Source organism: Bombina bombina, chromosome 3, assembly GCF_027579735.1.
Source record: "Bombina bombina isolate aBomBom1 chromosome 3, aBomBom1.pri, whole genome shotgun sequence".
Lineage (NCBI taxonomy): Eukaryota > Metazoa > Chordata > Amphibia > Anura > Bombinatoridae > Bombina > Bombina bombina.
In genome coordinates this window covers 579,734,719-579,758,226 of record NC_069501.1, presented here as the reverse complement: position 1 = coordinate 579,758,226, position 23,508 = coordinate 579,734,719, and the positions used below count along the sequence as shown (strand labels likewise).

Here is a 23,508-nt window from a genome sequence, read left to right as displayed (position 1 = left end):
AATAGAATGTTGGAATGTTAAATAAACATTCGAAATTTGATTCGAATGAACCAATATATATAAAAATTAATTTTTAATTATGAATATTTAGAAACATTCGCCCGTCACTATTTCTGACTGGAATCCCTCTTACTTTTAGTGATAACCATAAAACTCAGTTGTTTCCTTGCTCCTACTGTATCCTAAATCGTGGCCGTACTGTTAGCCCACAGACATTTTGCAGCTGGATAATAGTCCGACAGACAAGTGGCTGTCAGATAACAGTCTGGCCTGTTTGTTGTAACAAAACATGGTACAAAACATATGAAAAATCCACATATGAAATAACAAAACATGGTACAAAACATATGAAAAATCCACATATGAAATATAAAAATGTTTAATTTCCTGTTGTTGTAACAAAAACATTGTACAAAACATAAGTGTTTTTGTAATCCAAAATAAAAATTGTTTAATTTACTGTTGGTGTGTTTTCCTAGCATTACCCGGATAAAGCCAAATGTATGACTTTATTAGCTTTATCCAGAAGTGTTTGGGTAATCCTAGAATTACCCTGGCTGGTAAAGCCCAAAGTTTGAGCTTATTTTGGGCTTTACCCACAGCCACTGGGTAATCCTAGGATTACCCAATTTCTGACTTTACCTGTAACATATATATATATCTCATAAATATCTAAAAGCACCCCTAGCCCCAGGACTCTGTTTCTTGCTACTCTCCCTTATGACTTCCCTCACTCCTGCCTCTTAGCCCCAGACATCTCAGCCGCTCATGCTTTTCCCACATACCTCCAGCTCCTGTCACTCTCGGCACAGTGTATCACGCTATCTCAGACAACTATCTGGCGGAGCATTATGTACAGTGTAGTTCATAAAGTGAGGGGAAATTACTTGAGGTGCGTGCGTAGCCAGTGAATTTCATACAGAGCAGTAAGTTTTAGAGGTGGCAGCAGCATAACATATAGCAGAGGGTCTCCTGAGCGCATACTCTGTGGTAACCAAGGTAACCCTGGTGTTCTATCCCCTTTTCATACCCTTTCAGATTTTGATACCACTAAGGAGGCCCTCTGCTATATGTTTTGCCGCCTCTTAAACGTGCTGCTCTTTATGAAAATCAGCGCGCTATGCGATACAACTCCCTCATTGTCCTGTCATGCGTGACCTGTATTCATCTTTGCACAGGCCTACCCAGATAACTGTTCCCTCACGCTGCCGTGCACCTTACAGGGAACATTGGTGGTGGCACATATATGCTTCTTGTTATTTATTGGCTCACATGATGTGTGGGCTATTAATAGTGCATTGTTGCACATTTCCCTATCTAGGTTGATTCTTCAACAAAGGATACCAAGAGAAAAACACAAATATGTTTGGAGTTAAATGAAAAAGTTCTTGAAAATCGCATGCTTTATCAGAATCATTAAAGTTTAATACTTGACTTAACTATTCCACTAGCTGATTCATAAATATGTTGGGAAAAAATAACAAAAATATACAAATAATTCATATAGATTTGCTTGACTTCTGTTTTTATTTTGTTCAATTATGAACTCAAACATTGATTGTCTTGCTCCTATCATCAGTTAACATTGGTCTCTAACTCTGTCACTGTTTATTTTTCAGCTCCTCCCATTTCTCTTCCTCCTGCTTTCCCCATTGGCTACTGGCTATTCAGAGCTCTTCCTAATGGTCATTCCTATTTCTCTATTTTCTAGCCAGCATATATTTTCTTTATTTAGATGATTATTATAGGAATATTACTTGTTTTATTATTGAATAAATAATTTATTAAACTACCAAATTTATGAAATGAATATTCAAACAATCTGTCTGTATCTGTCAAAATGTATTTGCTTCCCATAATTCACTAATTAATGCTGATAGTTATTGTGAGACATAGAGCCGAGGGCTGTTTACATACTAGCAGCATCTGACTTGTGCAATCAGGTTTCAAGGTCTTCCAGCTGAAACAACTTGGGCAGCATTAAGTCAAATTGAGTATCAGTTTCTGGTATTGGGATTCGGAAACATTCTGTTGAAAGTTCAGATAATTCTGTAACTAAAAATGACCACTCAGAATAATAGCTTGTTTATCTAACTGCTTTACAAAACCATTGCTTTATTAACCATGTCTGCATGCTGCATACAAGAACCGCTATGATTCTGAGTGGTCATTTTTAGTTACTAACTACTTTCACACTACATATCTATCCACATTGGGATAATGTTTGCAGTACTAATCATTGCAAACATCATCCCATCATTGCAAACATTATATAAATAAAGGGACAGTGTACCCAAAACTTTTCTCCCTTTTAATTTGTTCCCAATTATCCATTTTGCCTGCTGGAGTATATTACATTTTTCACAAATAGCCCCTTTACCCTGATTATTGCATTTCAAATAGTTGATTTTGCATTTGTTATCCCTACCTATGCTGAAAGTTTCTATACTTAAGTATTGGCTATAGAAAAGCTGTGTAAACATAGCCAGCAGAAGAAATTACAGTCCCAGTGGGAGGTAGAAGAGATAAGCAATATAATGTTAGTTTTCAATAATTATGTAATGATACTGCATTGAGTGGTCCTTTAAGCTTTGCACTTTCTCATTTATATTTTAATACATTTAGATTTAGATCTAGCAGTGATTTTAAACATTCTGATAATGCTTTCAAACATTTTGTGTTACTTTAATAACACATAGGAGCATACTTTGTATATTTCTGTGTATCTTTTATCAATTACAAACATTGCACTTTGTATTTTATCCATTGTAAATTAAAGCTGACAATTTCAGAAAGTGGGAGAGATTAGGGTAGTCCCTAGGGTATATCTGAAGCTTTCTCAAGTCTTTTTATATTTTGTAAGCATTTTAAACAAGTTGGTCTCACTGATTTATCTTGCCAGCTGTATGCAGATTAATTTTGCTCAAAATGCACTTTACAATTATTTTATCTAGCAGAAAAGTAATATACACTGAATTATAAACAAAAGCAAGCTAAATTTCAGTTAAAACATTTCAGTTTAATTTGGAATTGATGCAAACAGAGCCTTTATATCAGCCCCAGGGGTTATCCACTTACCTTCTTTCTCCCATGTGAAATTTTGTATACCAAAGAGCGTCATTACATTCTATGGAAGGCATCTCTCTGGGATTTCCAGGTTCATCTCCCTTTCAGTGAGTTCTGACCTTGTGAGGTCAGCACTATAATCTCTCTCCAGATTAGAGAATTTTTGATTATCTGGCACACAGAATATAATGATGCTCTGGGAAAATGAAGCTGTCAGTTTTTCAGTGTTAATTTAAATAAAAGACATGCAAAGTGCAATGCAATTTGTAAAAGATACACATAAATATACAAAGTATGATCCCAATTTGTTAACGTTACACAGAAACTGTGAAAGCATAATCAGAATTGGTAAACTCCCAATTCTAAATACACTGCTGTATACAAAATATACAAAATAGAAAGTGCAAAGTTTAAAAGCAATAACTCTAAATCTGAAGTGCAAAGTGATATTAAATAGAGGACAAAAGTATAAATGCAGCATAACTGTCATGTTGTGCAGTGCTATACTGCACTGGGCTTGTCTCTTCTTCCCACACATAAATGCAGGGAACAACGCTTGGAAAAGTAAAGCAAAACCAGCCTTTTGAAAATCTCTTTACTGATCTCGCAGTGCTGGAGGATCACTTTAGAATATCTCCCCTAAGCAGAGAGGTTTTGAATATCAGGGCCTTAGTACTGGTCTTAGTACAGACAAAAATAATATAAAGGGGAATGTGTGTGTGTGTGTACAGAACTTGATAAAATAATGGTATCTGATTTCCCTACAAGCTCAATCTTTTTTATTGGGTTGTGGTTTCAAAGAACCAAGCCAACTATTTCATATATATAAATAAACACGATTAAGCTATTTCTTATACATTTTTTACTCTGCAGCTGGTATAGCAAGCCATTGGAAACAAATTGGAAACAGTGCACTTTTTCTGTGTTGCATCTAAATGTCAGTATTTAAAATATGTATTTTAAAAACCCCACAAAAGCTGTTTTTACTTTGAAAATACAATTACTGACCACCAATAGGGCTGTGAGAGCTGTCCTTGTCTGCCACTGCCAGTGAACAATTTGCCCCTAAGTATGAGTTGTTTACAAACATACCTCACCAATTAAGCTTTTTCATGAAATAAATATTTAAAAATATTTAATTCCTCTTTTATATATTAATTTAATAACATTATGAACAGAAGAATATTCTTTTTACACAAAATTATATACTTGGTATAAACTAATTGTTCAGTAGGTTTAGGTAGTGCTGCTTTGCATTTTATGTTAGAATTTAGTAAATATAACATATTTTAAACTGAAATATGAGCACAACAAAAACAAATCTATTAAACACCTTTCATATAAATGTATAATAAAAAAAAAGGATTATAAAAATATTTTCAATCTTCAGTACCATTAGCTTATAATTTAAAGGTTAAAAACATTTGTTGATATCAAAAATACAAAGCCAGAGAAGTGCACAGATTTTGTGTCATCACTTGAGAAAAAAAGCACAAAACCAGAAAATTCAGGAGGAGAAATGCACGCTGGTCTGGTGCTATGGCAACACAGGTGGGAAAGCTGATAAAATCTCACATCATAAACTTCAATTATTTTACTAGAACTGTTCATGTTTGCTATATTTTAACACTGCACCAAAACACTGTGTTACAAGCTCAACATCTCTGTAACTGAGCTCCTTCTATTCCTCTCTTCTAATGCTCACGAATCTCACTTACTGTGGGTAACTCTGTTGTCACCTCAACCCCTCAAGCCCGCTGCCTTGAGGTTACATTTGACTCTGATCTTTCTTTTTATTTCTCATATAAAATGGACATAAAACTAAAAAAATAAACTTTCATGATTAAGACAAAACATATAGGGATAATTTATTGCGCAGTAACAAATGGGACATTTTGCCCGTTTGTGGGCGCTCGATAAATAACCAGCCATTACAAGTGGCTAGTTATTGCTACCGCTAACTCGTGGTAGCAATTAGCGCTTACAAAATTAACGAGAGATCAGATCTCTGGTTAATTTTATAAATGTTCACCAAATGCCCCCAAAACAAGTATAATATACTTTATTAAAAAATAAACACCTAGATTACGAGTTTAGCGTTGTGGCTCGTAACGCTGAAAAAATTTAATTTTCAGTGTTAAAACAGCACTGCAGTCAATACAAGTCTTGTCGTTATAGGTGTACCGCACACCTTTTACCCTGTAACGCAACGGCAGTACCGCACACGTAAAAATTAAGTTTTTTTATGGGACTCCCATAGCGCCGGTATTACGAGCTTTGCGATGAGGCTAAAAAGTGAGTTACACCCTTTAATAACAAGATCTGTAACAACATCTAAAGTCAGCAGTTATGAGTTTTACGCTACAAAGTTGTAACATAAAACTCATAACAAAAGTGTTAAAAAGTACACTAACACCCATAAACTACCTATTAACCCCTAAACCGAGGCCCTCCCGCATCACAAACACTATAATAAACAAATTAACCCCTAATCTGCCGCTCCCGACATCAACGCCACTAATAAAATGAATTAACCCCTATTCTGCAACTCCCCAACATCGTCACCACTATAATAAACCTATTAACCCCTAAACAGCCACCCCCCACATCACAAACACTATTTAAATATTATTAACCCCTAATCTGCCGTCCGCCCACACCACCGCTATAATAAACCTGTTAACCCCTAAACCGCAAGCCCCCCACAACGGAATATACTAAAATAAACTATTAACCCCTAAACCTAAGGACCCCCTAATTTTATATTAAAATTACAATTTCCCTATCTTAAATTAAAACTTACCTGTCAAATTTAAAAAAATAAGTTTAAACAAACAATTAAACTATTATAAATATTAAACTAAAATAAAACTATCTATCAGTTAAATAAAACTAAACTACACATTAAAAAATCCTAAAACACTGCTCTAAAAATTACAAAAAGTATCTAATTACCAATAAAAAACTAAATTACAAAAAAACACACACCAAATTACGAAAAAATAACAAATTATCAAAAATAAAAAGGAATTACACCTAATCTAAAAGCCCTATCAAAATAAAAAGCCCCCCCTTAAATAACCCCCCCAGCCTACAATAAACTACCAATGGCCCTTAAAAAGGCCTATTGTGGGGCATTGCCCCACAATCAGCCAATAGGATTTAAGCAGATCTCATTCAATTGGCTAATTCAAAATAGCCAATAGAATGAGATCTGCTTAAATCCTATTGGCTGATTTGAATAGCCAATAGGATTAGCAGCCCTCATTCCTATTGGCTGATTCAAATTTTTCAGCCAATAGGAATGCAAGGGATGCCATCTTGAATCGCGTCTCTTGCACCGAAGAATCAGTATACGGCGGCGACCATATGAAGAGGATGCTCTGCGCCGGATGTCTTCAGGATGGACCTGCTCCGCGTCGGCTGTATGAAGATCAGAGAGGTCGCCTGAATGAAAACTTCTTGCTACATTGATAATGACTTCGCCCGGCTGGATGGATCCTTCAAGCGGGACTTCATCAACTGTAAGTGGATTGTCGGGGGTTAGTGTTAGTTTTTTTTAAAGGTTTTTGGGTGGGGGTTTTTTTAGATTAGGGTTTGGGCAATGTAAAAGAGCTAAAGGCCCTTTTAAGGGCAATGCCCATACAAATGCTCTTTTCAGGGCAATGGTTAGCTTAGGTTATTTTAGATAGTTTTTTTTATTTGGGGGATTGGTTAGGGGGTGGTTTTTACTGTTGGGGGGTCTTTGTGTTTTTTTTTACAGGTAAAAGAGCTGATATCTTTGGGGCAATGCCCCACAAAAGGCCCTTTTAAGGGCCCCCAAAAAGGCCCTTTTAAGAATAGTAATAATCTTAATTTTTTGGGGATAATTTAGTTTTTTTTTTGTAATGGTAGTTTTTTTATTTTTTGTAATGGTAGGTTTTTTTATTTTTTGTAATGGTAGGTTTTAGTGTAAGGCAGGTAAGGTTTTATTTCACAGGTAAATTTGTATTTATTTTAGCTAGGTAGTTAGTAAATAGTTAATAACTATTTACTAACTAGACTACCTAGTTAAAATAAATACAAACTTACCTGTGAAATAAGGTAAAAATAAAACCTAAGCTAGCTACAATGTAACTATTAGTTACTATTGTAGCTAGCTTAGGTTTTATTTCACAGGTAAGTATTTAGTTTTAACTAGGTATTATTTAGTTAATAACTGTACATTTTATTTAGATCTATTTTAATTATTTTAAAGTTAGGGGGTGTTAGGGTTAGGTTTTGGGTTAGGGGTTAATAGTTTAATTTAGGTTGTTGCAATGTGGGGGGCTGGTGGTTTAGGGGTTAGTAGGTTTATTTAGTTAATAATTGCAAGTTTAATTTAGATATATTTTAATTATGTTAAAGTTAGGGGGTGTTAGAGTTAGGGTTACGTTAGGGTTAGGAATTTATACTTTAATTTAGGTTGTTGTGATGTGGGGGGCTGGCGGTTTAGGGGTTAATAGGTTTATTTAGTTGTAGTGATGTGGGAGGCCAGAGGTTTAGGGGTTAATAGCTTTATTTAGGTGGCGGCGATATCGGGAGCGGCGGAATAGGGGTTAATAACTTTAATATAGTTGCAGTGATGTTGGGGTGTGACGGAATAAGGGTTAATAACTTTAGTATAGTGGCAGCGATATCAGGAGCGGCAGATTAAGGGTTATTTAATTTTATTTAGGTGGCAATATCGGGAGCAGCAGATTAGGGGTTAATAATTGTAGACAGGCATCGGCGACGCCGGGGGCAGCAGATTGGGGTATTTAGACTCGGGGTTTATATTAGGGTGTTTGGTTTAAACTGTAGGTTTTTTTCCCCATAGACATAAATTGGGCTGCGTTACGGAGCTTTTGTTTCCGCGATCACAGGTGTTAGACTTTTTTTTTGCAGGTTCTCCCCATTGATGTCTATGGGGAAAGCGTGCACAAGCAAGTCAAAACACTGCTACTTTTGTGTGTGGTATGGAGCTCAATGCAGCCATATCGCCTGCACAATCTGGGTTTTTTAAAACTTGTAATGGCAGCACTATAGGGAATTAAATAATGCAACTTTTGTGGCGTTCCTTACTTTCCCTAAAGTGTTCATGATATATAGTAGCATCTTTTTTTTTATTAATAAAATAACTGCAATAAGCAGTTTTTGGAGGTTAAAGTGTGTGGGTGTGGGAAAAAAAACCAGCACTGAAAAGTGCCTTTACATAGTGGTCTATGGGAACTGTATGTTCCCAGTAAATATAAATATATCCTGTATATATATATATATATATATATATATATATATATATATATATATATATATATATATACACATACACTTATATACATACAGCATATAGAAAAAAAGAAACTATCACTCACAGCTTCCGGATAGCAGCAGTTGCTTCACCGGCTGTAGTGTATACAGCTCCAGGGACGCTCTGGTGCATGTATGATCATAAATAACAAATGAGCCAATATCCAGAGGATAGGATCAAAGATGTCAAGGAAAGGCAACAATCATAACTCGATATAAAGTGACAATAAAACGATGACTTAGGTACCTGTTCCGCCTGTACCTACACTCCTCCAAACTTGTGTAAGTTTTAACTACGTTTGCAATAAATTTGGAGTTTTAGTGTCACTTTATATTGAGCTATGATTGTTGCCTTTCCTTGACGTCTGTGCTCCTATTCTCTGGATATTGCCTCTTTTGACAGCTATATACATATATATTTATGATTTAATATGTGTATATACACATATTAACACATAAATATATACGTATATAGTCATATACATATATATTTATATTTGCTGCCCATCACTGCGCGACTTACCCCCTTCCCTGCGCTAGTTCTCATGCTGTGTCTCACAGCATGCGAACGAGGCTCCCATTGGAGCCTATTGAAGCAAGTTCTGGTGTATTTAAAAAATGAAGGGATAAAGAATATTAACCCTTCTGCTGTTAAGCCATTTAACACTCTTTTGCTTTTGTAATACCAGTGCACATTTGCGTGTGTGGATATTACTCAGTGAAGCACAAATATCAATTTAGTAAAAGTGATATTTTGTGCTCCACTTGTAATCTAGTTCATAATTTAAAGAGACTTTTAAATTTACTTCCATTATCAAATTGATTTCATTCTTGTCTTATCATTTGTTAAAAAGTATACTTAGGTAGGCTCAGGCACAGCGATGCAATGCTTGGAGCTAGCTAGTGATTGGTGGCTACACATATATGCCCGCTTGTCACTGACTCATCATCTAGGTCCTGGTAGTACATTGCTGTTTGGAGCTTGGGTTCATAAACACGCAGAGAATTGTATTATTGCTCTATTGCTTACATATAACTAAGATATTTTATTTTTACACTTTGTGTAAAACACACTTTTACATCCCTTGGCGAACTCCTGTCACTTCCAACTTAAAATATCTTTAAAATTTGCCATTTGCTCACACAAGACAACTTAGATTCAAACCACTCTCTTATCATTTCCCTCCTTGTCTATTGCAACTTACCTTGCACATAGTTGTACACCTTCTGAATACTGCTGCCAGTCCATAAACTAGCTACACTTAGCCCTAAGAAAAGAATTCAAAATCTTGATCCTAACATACAAATCACTCTGACTTTGCACCCACCCTCCTATATCACTGCCCTTGTCTTCAAATAATGTAATTATTATGTAGAACTCCTTGCTTCTCGCTTTCAAGTGCTGCTTAAAAACATATCCGTTTAGGGATACAATCTTAATTAAGATGTCTCTCTTGTCTCTATCTCCCCCTCAACTTTCCCATGCACTTTGTTTAGAAGGTAAGCGCACAAGTCCATCTGACCTGTCAATCATTTCATGTACATATGATTTACAGCTAACAGTGACTCATAAGCAGAGCTCTCTACTCGTTATGATGTATCTATATTTAATGTCACAGTGCTGTATAATGTTGTGATGCTATATACATAAATAGAAATCATCATAATACTAATCAAAATGTTGCATACACAACAACTCAAATCCTACCCTATGTAACATTTCAGCTGTACTCAACTTGCCAAAATATATGTGTGTGAAATTGGTCCTGGTATAAGTATGGTTTAGGTTGCTAGAATGGTGCATAGGTGTCTTGAGGTTGTGGTTTGAGTGACATGGGTTTTACAGTGTCTGTGTAGCCTGAGGTATTTTCTATGTTTATTAGTAACAGCATTTTTTTCTTCTTTCTCTTGGTATCGTTTGTTGAAAAGCAGGGATGTATGCTTAGGAGCACTATAGTGGAGAACTATATGGCAGCAGTCTTGCAAGAATGTTATCCATTTGCAAGAGCACTAGATGGCAGCACTGCTTCCTGCCATGTAGTGCTCAAGATGTCTACCTAGGTACCTTTCACACAAAATATCATGGGAACAAAGCAAATTTGATAATAGACGTAAATTGGAATTTTTTTTTTTTTTTAAATGGTTTGCTCTGTTTGAGTCACAAAAGAAAAATTTTTTGGTTTCATATCCCTTTAAATCTCTAAAACTAATTGTGATGTGCCTTTCAAATTGATTGCGGTACCTTGCATTCAATAATCAGTATACGACGGACATCGGATGAAGAGGAGCCTCCAAGCCGCCGAGGACTGCCGCCGCTGCCACTGATGACCAACACCGAGAATCGCCAAATCTGGGAAGACCGCTCCCGAAATCCGCTCTGCGCCACCTTCGCTGTGGATGAAGATGATGGAACCGCCTGGAAGAACCCCTCCGCCGGACTTCTGAAACAGTGAGTACCTATTTGGGGCTTTAGTGTTAGGTTTTTTTTTATTTAGATTAGGGTTTTTTGGACAATTTCAAAAAGAGCTGATCCTTTTAAGGGCAATGCCCATACAAATGCCCCTTTAGGGGAAATGGGTAGTTTAGGTTTATTAGTGTTAGTTTTTTTTTTATTTTGGGGGGTTTGGTGGGTGGGGGTTTTACTGTTAGGGGGGACTTTGTTTATTTTTAATGTAAAAGAGCTGATTTATTTAGGGTAATGCCCTACAAAAAGCCATTTTAAGGGCTATTGGTAGTTTAGTATTAGATTAGGGGGTGTTTTTATTAAGGAGAGATTCTTTATTATTATAGGGGTATTAGTTTAACAAATATACTGCCCTCTGGGCAGGCTTATCAACTAGTGTGTATATATATATATATATATATATATATATATATATATATATATATATATATATATATATATATAAAAGTGCATTAGAGCCCTTTGCATTAAGTAGATGAAAAGATGTAAAAACATTTATATTCAATATTCATATTTAATAAAGATTTTAACTATGTATTTACTGTAAATATTTAACATTTGCTAATGCGAATATGCTGTGTTGTTTGCACGATAGGTGTTTTTTTAATTTTTTTTTCTCCATTAATTTCTATGGGGAAATACATGCACAAACTTGAATTAGGATTTTTGCACTATTCAGGTTACCACTTTTTTTTTAACTTGTAAAACGAACACAACCCGACTAGCACAAAAAGCTTAACTCTAGCAGCCACCCCACTTGTAATTTAGCCCTGTATGTTTTAAACATTAGTGAAGCTGTTTAAATTGTTTCTTTCCCCACATCAACCATTTAGCTTCAACCCCTGATCTAACCACTTAGCTTATTTCCATCTGAATATTATAGTGTCTTTTCCTAGCTCATTAAAATATCCTAATTCTTATGATATCTGTCCTACTCAATAATGTCTTCCTCCATCTCTAGTGTGTAAGGAAGTAGCTGCTTCACCAAAGTAAAAATGTAAGACGGGACAAAAAAATAAATCTGTCTGGTTACTGGATTTTGTTCTTTATCTTCCCAAACTGGCAATTTGTAAAAATAAATCTTACACTTTTAAAATGATAGCCGCATGTGTAAGTTTATAACTAAAAAGATTAAAGGACCAGTGTTGCTTTAATATTAATACATGACTTCAATATTCCTTAAAGGACTACAGTGCTGGACACAGTTACAAAAATTCATATTTAAATTTACACTGTTCTTGTATACTCCAGAATGTCCTAAGCCATCCCAGTTTTGTATCACAGTGCCCAAGCTATTATAGTTATTGGTTGCTTGCAAGTGCTTTTGCCTCAAGATAAAGAAACACTGCACATACAAAGCAACAAGCTCTAATGAGTCTGCTTCTTTTGACAATACAGCTTTTAATTGGCTATAGCACCCAACAATCTTTGAAACAACATTGCGTGGCTAGGGTCAGTCTGGATGTTACAAGAAAATGGAACGTTTTTTAAATAATATGTATGAATAGAACATACATGTTTGAAATGCTTATCTGTACTTCAGACAACCATACCAGAGTTTAAATAACCATGGAAGCCAAAGGAACATATCAAAGGAAACTGAAACAGAAGATGTCAGGAACAGCAGAAATTTTATATTATTATCATTTATTTGTATAGTGCCGCCAAATTCCGTAGCGCTGGTAGGCACCAAACACCTATTGGCGTTCTGAGAATTTATAGTAAGAGTTGAGATCAAGCACTAAAAGCTTTCACCATCAAGAGTGTAAAAGGTGCAATGTCATGAAGGTGACCAAGGTACAGACATAACATTCCAAGTGCATGAGTGCCAAGGTTAACACACATCTTAGACAAAATCTTTGTCAAGATCATGCACCTTGACATGGACCAATGCTTCCAAAAGCAGCTAGTCACAGGCTTGTCAAGATAAGTGTTATGGAAATGCTATAATTTAGAGGGTGCATTCATTTTCATTTGGGTTTAAGGGACACAACTCTTCCAATGCACTATGTATTCTGAGCAACCTCTACAAATGCTAGATGTTTTTAACCTCAAACTTTTGTTCTCCACTAACCATAACAGGGGACACTTGAACGCATGCTCTGTAGGTCATGATTAAAGGAGTGGGGATGATGGGGTACCACATTAATGTTTTGGGTAAATTTAGGAACATTGTAACACGATTAATGATTTAACTAAAAAAGGTCCAATATAGTGAGATTCCAAGTGACTTTTATATCGGAAACAGAAAGCCACTCTTTATTTCCACAGGAATAGGATGGTGCTGGGATCTTAATGCAGTTTGTGTAGATGACACTCAATGAAGATCATCATATGAAAGAGTCCCATGTATTAAATGCCTTGCAATCAATGTGAATCTTGTCACGAATTAAGAAATTAATGAATGCTCTAAACTGCTTAAGGAAAACATTTTCTATAGAAGAAATAGATTATGTTTTGTAGATGAGGTTTCAGGTGCAGACGAAAAATAATATTTATTAACCCCTGATGTAAAACATCTGTTACAGGTCTGGAATCCAGCAGCAGGGAGTACAGGAACCAAAGTCAAAAATGGGAGCTAGCTAGCAGTAAGTAACCAGGTGAGTTGCGCTAGACTCTAATCATTTCAGGGATAAGAAGACAGAAAGCAGACAGGGGCGAAACTACAGGGGATGCAGAGGTTGTAATTGCGACTGGGCCCCCAAGGGTGGGGGCCCAACTTAAAAAAAAAAATGTTTTGTTTTTTTTTACAATAAAAAACGTTGACCTGCCACAGCCTGCACTGATATCATGTGAGTGTCACATGATGCTTCACTAGTGTCTCTGAATACAGGGGTTAGTGTTTCTGTTTTACCCATTGGTGGTTTATGTGTGTGTGGGTATGTGTGTATGTGACTGTGTGTTTATACATGTATGTGTGTGTGTGTGTGTTTGTGGAACCAGCAAATTACAGACCTTGTTACTACAGCATGGGGCGGGTGTAAACAGTGTCAATCTATACAGTACCACTATATACAGTACGGGGGGCTGGATCATGTCACAGACTACTGTAGTCACTTTATAAAGTACTGGGGCAGGTAGGGTCAGGCCAGCCATCTCACCGGCAGATTACAGACTGTGTCACTGACTCACTATATACAGTACTGGTGGGTTAAACAGTGTCACTATATACAGTAATAGGGGTCAGACCATCTCACAGACTGTGGGCACAGGGTACCTCCTTTTGCATGCATGTAATCTGATTCACATTTTTTCTGTGTTTTAATTATATATATATATATATATATATATATATATATATATATAAAGATATATATATCAAATTCACTTTTTTTTGGGGGGGGGGGGGGCTTCTTAGATTCTTGCACCTGGGCCCTGTGGTTTCTAGTTACGCCTCTGAAAGCAGAGTCTGAAACTTAGCCAGTAGTTACTAACCAGAAGAACAGTCCACACTAGCTGTTGAAGTTCAAGCACACAGGAACAGGGCAAACAGAACCGAAAAAGGAGAAATCAGGAATTGCAGATTTGATGATCGACAAAATATCCAAAAGCCTTTTGTAGACTAATTCTGAGAATTTATAAACATGAAAAGTGCAACTTCACAGCTAGGAGTAAATTCCAATTGCTCGTACCAGGGTTGACGCTCCTTCACGCACACAGATTCTTTATGATTTACACCCAGATTTCTTTAAAGAAACAGAAACACCCCTGCACCACAAAAACACAGCCTAACAAGAATATTTTGATTACAGCCTTTATTTTTATTCCAGATAGAAACAATTACTTTCCTGTGCTTTGGATGAGCGCAAATACAATTTTTACAGGGTTTGTTAAATACTTTCTGTGAGAAGAAATGTTTGAAGGTGATGTTATATCCTCCTATTAACATTTAAATGAAGAACAAGTTTATTCAGTAAACAACTTAAGTAGCAATACGCCTGTTTCTTGCATGGAACACATACAAATATATATGAAAAAGATGAACCTCCTTTATTGTGCATTTTCCCTTCAATAAAACCTTACATCCTATCTGCTCCCCAAGAATTTGAAAGTTGAGATATTAGAATGCAGAGGTGAGCAGATGCCAATCCTAAACCATGTGTAATCCTTGCAACCCACGTCCTCTGGATTACAAAACACACAATTTTACATCACATATCACCTGCAATAATTCTTCATACTACTTTTCTCTCATAAAATAACTCTTTTGTTATTGCAGTGTCCAGTAAGTTACAAAAGTACAATGCAGCCCAAATGATGGCGCAGAAGCTGTATATGTGACCATTGAAATGGTAATGTTTGCCTCTCATGGCTATATTAGGTGTTGCAAGCATTATGTCATTCCCTTACTGTGCCTTTTTACCAGCATTGATCACAGAGACTATTAAATGAACACACATTGTATTCATATAGCTTTTTATATTATAACTTTATAGTCCTTAAATTGTCTTGCTATACAAATATAATATTTTTTTAAGATCTTATGGTGAGCTCTGCATACTTTGGGCTCTATTTATTAAACAGCAGATGCTGTTTTTGAGCCCTTGTGGGGCAGGCTCGCACATGTGACTGCTGCTTCTTACCCTCTCAGCCACCTCTGAGGAGGTGGACATAAAACACCCTAAACATGCCTGTTTGGGGTGATTGACAGGCCCTGCTCTCGCAAGATTTGTTATGCAAGAGCAGGGGTTGCACATCTAAGGGCTTGTGCAATGGCACATCCAGGCAATGGACGTAGAGTGCCTGCTGCCCATTCGCCACAAAGGTGGGCTGATAGTTTACCAAGTCTGGAACGCTATTCGTCCGCTAATTGATACACAAGGCCCTATATGTGAATTTGTACTTATAATTGTTGTGAAAAAAAATGTATTAACTAATTTCTATGTAAATAACATTAAAGTGACAATTTACGCACTGCAGTACATTTCAAACACAATTAGAAACACAACTGTTTTTGATATTAAAATAATTACTTTAAGCATGCATGTAACAATGCAGACAAGTCAGTAGGCCACTTACATGCAGAATTTGTAAAAACAATTTTACAGTATACTATCCCTTTAAACATAGACTTGGAATATACAATAATGGAAAAGAGATTCCTAAATATATCTGCAAAGTAAAAGGACAATCCTGCAGACATAAATTTGCATTTAAACAACATATTTCAATTTGACTCCAATTATTTAAAATTTTCAAATTAAACACTTGCGATTTTATCCTCAATATCTTGAAAATATATTATATTGTCAATTTTAGGCAGCTTAGAGGTTAACAAAGTTGACTGATGAGTCATTGTACGTAATGCTGTTTTGTTCCCACCCCATATAACAAAGTTAATAAAATGATGGAAAGTTTTATACTACTTTCTGTAATTTGTGATTTGCTCAAAATTTGTTTCTTGATGAAGGGTGAGAAAATATTTGGTACCATATATATATATAAATATATATATATATATATATATATATATATATATATATATATATATATATATATATATATAAAAATAAATAAATACAAATAAAAACTTGTATAACAAGTTCCTCCCATGCCATCAAAATCTTTATCCAAGGAAGGTTCTGAGCTGTTGGCTGAGATGTTTTACTAATGCTAAGAAAAGTGGAATTTGATGCATCTCATTTTAACAATGTGTCAAGCTAGTTCTGTTGCAGACTCTCAGCAGGAGGTACAGATTTTTAGTAGGAGATATGGCACTCCTTAGCATGCAAAAAAATCATTTAGTAAATAGGGAGTGTGTAACCTAGATAAACTGGCTCACATTGAACGATTACTTTTAGCAAGTTATATTTAGATCAAATTCGAAGCAATATTCAGTTAATTTTCCTTAATATGTGTTACACTCCTAAATATTTTATTTTATGTTTTCCCAGGTTAAGATTTATAAAGCAATAAATGAACCATCCAGTGAAGAAGAAAAAAATGTAAGATACGAGAGAGCGATCAAAAGCTTAGTGGATATGTCCCCTAGGATAACCTAGGAATTTGAGAGATTAAAAGGGCTTGTTGAATTCATAGAGAACACGGGTTAGTAACATATTGTGGTTTTGAGAATGACAAAAGAAAAGATAAGGAGGCTCTATACAACTGTGTTAGTTACAAAGAGGTGTATCATTAATGTTAAATATAGATGAGATTGAATAAATTGGACTTGATTCATTTATGTTGTCTTTTCAAAAACTAAATTATTTTGCAATAATAGAAAATAATAGAATATTTAAAGTGATAACTTTATTTAGGTAGTTAGTATTAAACTGTATACTCTTAAAGAGTTAAAGTAAATATGCTATACTAGCCATAATGTAAGCACATAATGTTAGCACACAATAAAAAAACAGTTTATCTTTAGTAAAACATTTAAGATTTAGCTCTCCATAAATGCACTGGAATGCAATTATAAGTGCACTAAAAATGTATAGATTTAAAAAAATAAAGATAGTTTTTTTGGTGCCAAATAGTGCTATTTGTTTTAAAGTAAAAGTCCCTTTAAGACTCCTAGGTCTATTTTTCATACATGATGTCACAAAAACTTCAATTAAAAGGCAAAGATTTTCATGGTAAGATAATTAGTCTTACACAGCTATATAAGGAAGGACACATAGTTTAGTTTAATAAGTTTTATCTCTAATCCTACCCAGATCAGTCAGACAAAATAATCTAAATTATAACAATCTGCATCACACATAGGGAACAGGACTGTGCACAAAGCAGATGTGTGGAAACATTCTCTGCTCTAAAAGTTGCCATAGAGCCTTGTAAAAGTCCCAAGAGATGTTAAACTGTCAAAATCCAAACATAATGTCTTTCTCAACATAACAAAAGGGCAGCTCCAGTGACTTAGATTCCAAAAATGATATTTCTCTTGTGTGCTTAGTTAAGTAACTAAGATTCAGTTCTGTTCTGTTTTATATTATATATGTATATAAAAAACAAACAAAGTGAATTCATAGTTTTAAAAGCTATTTTTATGACAAAGCTTGCATTTCTTACACCAAAGAGCTCACGCTTTTAATTAAGTGACCCGTTTCATACAAAAACATCTTTTTATTCCAATCACGCCTACAAATTGAAGTTTCCAAATCTGATAACCAGAAGCTTTCCCGACCAAAATATTTCAAATGATCCAAAAGTATAAACAGGCATAAAATCTAACATTGCGAAAGGGAGATTGCATTAGACAGTTTTACCATTTACATCAAACCACTGTAACCCCCATGCCCAAGAACAGTAGTCTATGATTTATGTACCTCCTAAAGTATTATGGCAAATATCATAAATTACCCACATTGCTTTAGAAACAGCAATCAATAAATCAGCAAATTCTACATTTGAAATGTTTCAGCTTCCAAAGCTAAATAGATTTATTCAGTAATGAGTTTATTTTCATCAATTTAAATAATGTACATATTTATGTTAATGGTCATAAAAATCATAACTTGGAATGATTACAATTAATTTGTAGTGCATATACTATTTATTAAAATATATATATTACAATAAATATGCATTTTATATATTATAAAATGATCTAAAAAATATATGCAATAAAGGTTTAAGTAATACTAACTATAAATTGTAGTTTTAAAAAGTCTTACCTTTAATACTGTGTCCGTTTATAAAAGTTTTTTTCTTAACAATCCTGGTTTTTCCAGTAAAAAAGCAAAAAAAAAAAAAACAACAAAAAAGTAAAGAAAATATATATATTCAAATAGTGGCCAAAGCAGAACAAAAGCAAAAAAAGTTCCAAAAAACTTCCTTTCTTCTTATTTGTATTTTGCTTAATAAGAAAAGGGCCAAAAAAAATTAAAAAAAATGTCAGGAATCGGTTCTTTTCCAAGCCCTGCTAGTGATAGCTCCAACTGGGATTCAGAGAGAGATATCTGCCTGTGTCTGCATCGTACTCCATCAACTAACCAAGTATTCACTTCTGAGCAAATTGCACAGAGGAAAAAAAAACAGCTTGTTAGCTACTCTGGCTCCAATCACATTCATGTACTAATCTCTCTCCTCTGTCTCTCTCTCTTTTTTTATTACTAAAGTATCCAGCTTTTTTTTTTTTTTTTTTAAACAAAGCAATGAGGTATATCTGTTGCAGGCAATTACTACATCCTTGTGGAACAGAGACAACTTAACCCTTATGAGTTTATTAGCACATTCTCTGGTCCTTCCTTCAGTATAATGATTTAAGGCAAATGATAGATTGACAAGGGATTTGCTGCCAAATAGCTTAGTCTTTCATAACAGAGGGTTAATTTAAGGGGATAAAAGACAGTAATATTTAACAGAATAGGACATGGACAGTGGGTTAATTTAAAGGTGATAAAAGACAGTAATGTTTAACAAAATAGGACATGCCATTAAAACATTTGAAAACCACTACTCTAATATGTTCTAAAAAGAGTACTGAGTATTTTAGGTATGCTCACCTATGTTTTTTAAAAAAATGTATGTTTGTAATGTGAATGGGATATTAACAGTCAATGTTTCGTTTAGCCAGTGAGTGCGTATTGGCCATCATATGAGGAATACAGAAGAGGAATTTTTATTCTAGTCCTTGCAACATATAAAAATGATTGCAGTTTGTTTTATTATAATACAGGCTATTTTTGAGAGCTGGTGATTTAGTGTATGTGTGGTAAAGAGCTATACATGCATACAGCTTTTAAAATATTTAAGAAACTTTACAATCTGAAGCATTTACACTGTGCCATTTTTAAATTTAAACTCAGTCCAATCCATCTGGAAAAAAATAAAATCTTTTCTAGTGGATTTGCTCCACATAAACTTCTCAGATGCTTAGCGTTGATTTTTGAAATATCAAATTCAAGGCCTTTAACGTCTTTAAAAAACAAACAAACAAACAAACATTGGCTATTCCCATGGCATACTTTTGCTTTATTTTTGTAGTCAATCAATCTCTTGCATGCTGTTTACTTTTTAACAAACTATACTTTACACAATGTTATACAAATATATTTATATTAGCTGCAATATATGGAAACTTGGCCTAGATTTAATAAAATCCATTGATAATTCATAAAGTTTTGTACCCACCCTTGTCATAGCTGTGAGGTAAAGGGACAGTCTAGTCAAAATTAAACTTTCATGATTCAGATAGGGCATGTCATTTTAAACAACTTTCCAATTTACTTTTATCATAAAATTTTCTTTGTTCTCTTGGTATTTTTAGTTGAAAGCTGAACCTAGGTAGGCTCATATGCTAATTTCTAAGCTCTTTAAGGCCGCCTCTTATCTCAATGCATTTGACAGTTTTTCACAGCTAGAGGGTGTTAGTTATGTATGCCATATAGATAACATTGTGCTCACGCCGTGGAGTTACGTATGAGAGGTCACTGATTGGCTAAAATGCAAGTCTGTCAAAAGAACTGAAATAAGGGGGCAGTCTGCAAAGGCTTAGATACAAGGCAATCATAGAGGTAAAAAGTGTATTAATATAACCGTGCTGCTTATGCACAACTGGGGAATGGGTAATAAAGGGATTATCTATCTTTTTAGACAATACAAATTCTGAAGTAGACTGCCTCTTAAGTTGAATCTATCTTGTAACTGTTCACTTCTCGTACATAGAAAAAGGTCAACTGTGAAGGATACTGGCATCACAAAAATGCCTTGAAAACTTTACCGAAAAAAACAATTAAAATATCATAAGTCTACAAAACAGTGCACTCTTACATAAGCTAAAGGAAAAACAGTGAAATAGAAATAAAATAAAAACAAGATAACAATGTCGGCTTTAAAAAGGTATGACTCGACCACATGGCGATATACTTAACAAGGGCAATAGAGTTATGAATTTTGTATGCTAGGCTGAGGTGTATGTGGAAAATCCCAACCATGCCACTAGAATGTTCCATGACTTCTACGGTCAGTACCAAAAGACACTTTGGCCTAGATTTAGAGTTCGGCGGTAAAAGGGCTGTTAACGCTCCGCAGGCTTTTTTCTGGCCGCACCATAAATTTAACTCTGGTATCGAGAGTTAAAACAAATGCTGCGTTAGGCTCCAAAAAAGGAGCGTAGAGCATTTTTACTGCAAATGCAACTCTCGATACCAGAGTTGCTTACGGACGCGGCCGGCCTCAAAAACGTGCTCGTGCACGATTATCCCATAGGAAACAATGGGGCTGTTTGAGCTGAAAAAAAACCTAACACCTGCAAAAAAGCAGCGTTCAGCTCCTAACGCAGCCCCATTGTTTGCTATGGGGAAACACTTCCTACGTCTGCACCTAACACTCTAACATGTACCCCGAGTCTAAACACCCCTAACCTTACACTTATTAACCCCTAATCTGCCGCCCCCGCTATCGCTGACCCCTGCATTACACTTTTAACCCCTAATCTGCCGCTCCGTAAAACGCCGCCACCTACGTTATCCCTATGTACCCCTAATCTGCTGCCCTAACATCGCCGACCCCTATGTTATATTTATTAACCCCTAATCTGCCCCCCACAACGTCGCCGACACCTGCCTACACTTATTAACCCCTAATCTGCCGAGCGGACCTGAGCGCTACTATAATAAAGTTATTAACCCCTAATCCGCCTCACTAACCCTATCATAAATAGTATTAACCCCTAATCTGCCCTCCCTAACATCGCCGACACCTACCTTCAATTATTAACCCCTAATCTGCCGACCGGAGCTCACCGCTATTCTAATAAATGGATTAACCCCTAAAGCTAAGTCTAACCCTAACACTAACACCCCCCTAAGTTAAATATAATTTTTATCTAACGAAATAAATTAACTCTTATTAAATAAATTATTCCTATTTAAAGCTAAATACTATTATAAATTATTACTATATAAATTATAATTATATTATAGCTATTTTAGGATTAATATTTATTTTACAGGCAACTTTGTAATTATTTTAACCAGGTACAATAGCTATTAAATAGTTAAGAACTATTTAATAGTTACCTAGTTAAAATAATAACAAATTTACCTGTAAAATAAATCCTAACCTAAGATATAATTAAACCTAACACTACCCTATCAATAAAATAATTAAATAAACTACCTACAATTACCTACAATTAACCTAACACTACACTATCAATAAATTAATTAAACACAATTGCTACAAATAAATACAATTAAATAAACTATCTAAAGTACAAAAAATAAAAAAGAACTAAGTTACAGAAAATAAAAAAATATTTACAAACATAAGAAAAATATTACAACAATTTTAAACTAATTACACCTACTCTAAGCCCCCTAATAAAATAACAAAGCCCCCCAAAATAAAAAATTCCCTACCCTATTCTAAATTAAAAAAGTTACAAGCTCTTTTACCTTACCAGCCCTGAACAGGGCCCTTTGCGGGGCATGCCCCAAGAATTTCAGCTCTTTTGCCTGTAAAAAAAAACATACAATACCCCCCCCCCAACATTACAATCTTGGATGACGTCCCTTAAAGGAACCGTCATTAGTCGGGAGACATCGGAAGAAGAGGATGGATCCGCGTCGCCTGCTTCAAGATGGACCCGCTCCGCACCGGATGGAAGAAGATCGAAGATGCCGCTTGGAGAAGATGTTTGCCGGTCCGGATGTCCTCTTCTTGCCGGATAGGAGGAAGACTTTGGAGCCTCTTCTGGACCTCTTCAGCACCGGATTATGGATCGCCAACCCCCGCTTGGGTTGGATGAAGATCTTGGAGCCAGGACGGATCGGTGATACCTGGATGGTGAAGACAAGGTAGGAAGATCTTCAGGGGATTAGTGTTAGGTTTATTTAAGGGGGGTTTGGGTTAGATTAGGGGTATGTGGGTGGTGGGTTGTAATGTTGGGGGGGGGGGGTATTGTATGTTTTTTTTTACAGGCAAAAGAGCTGAAATTCTTGGGGCATGCCCCGCAAAGGGCCCTGTTCAGGGCTGGTAAGGTAAAAGAGCTTGTAACTTTTTAAATTTAGAATAGGGTAGGGAATTTTTTATTTTGGGGGGCTTTGTTATTTTATTAGGGGGCTTAGAGTAGGTGTAATTAGTTTAAAATTGTTGTAATATTTTTATTATGTTTGTAAATATTTTTTCTGTAACTTAGTTCTTTTTTATTTTTTGTACTTTAGCTAGTTTATTTAATTGTATTTATTTGTAGGAATTGTGTTTAATTAATTTATTGATAGTGTAGTGTTAGTTTAATTGTAGGTAATTGTAGGTAGTTTATTTAATTATTTTATTGATAGGGTAGTGTTAGGTTTAATTATAACTTAGGTTATGATTTATTTTACAGGTAAATTTGTTATTATTTTAACTATTTTAGCTATTAAATAGTTCTTAACTATTTAATAGCTATTGTACCTGGTTAAAATAAATACAAAGTTGCCTGTAAAATAAATATTAATCCTAAAATAGCTATAATATAATTATAATTTATAGTGTAGCTATATTAGGATTTATTTTACAGGTAAGTATTTAGCTTTAAATAGGAATAAGTTATTTAATAAGAGTTAATTTATTTCGTTAGATAAAAATTATATTTAACTTAGGGGGGTGTTAGTGTTAGGGTTAGACTTAGCTTTAGGGGTTAATCCATTTATTAGAATAGCGGTGAGCTCCGGTCGGCAGATTAGGGGTTAATAATTGAAGTTAGGTGTCGGCGATGTTAGGGAGGGCAGATTAGGGGTTAA

At 35.1% G+C, this 23,508-nt stretch overlaps 1 protein-coding gene across 1 annotated transcript in view; it reads right to left on the bottom strand.

The window, feature by feature from the left end:
• The window catches only part of RSPO1 (R-spondin 1), a 280,731-nt gene extending 261,984 nt beyond the window's left edge, over positions 1 to 18,747 (bottom strand). The window contains exon 1 of the mRNA XM_053707146.1: positions 18,454 to 18,747. The gene's annotated coding sequence lies outside the window, so the exon portion shown is untranslated. The remainder of the gene's footprint in view (positions 1 to 18,453) is intronic.
• Positions 18,748 to 23,508: the final 4,761 nt, after the last annotated feature.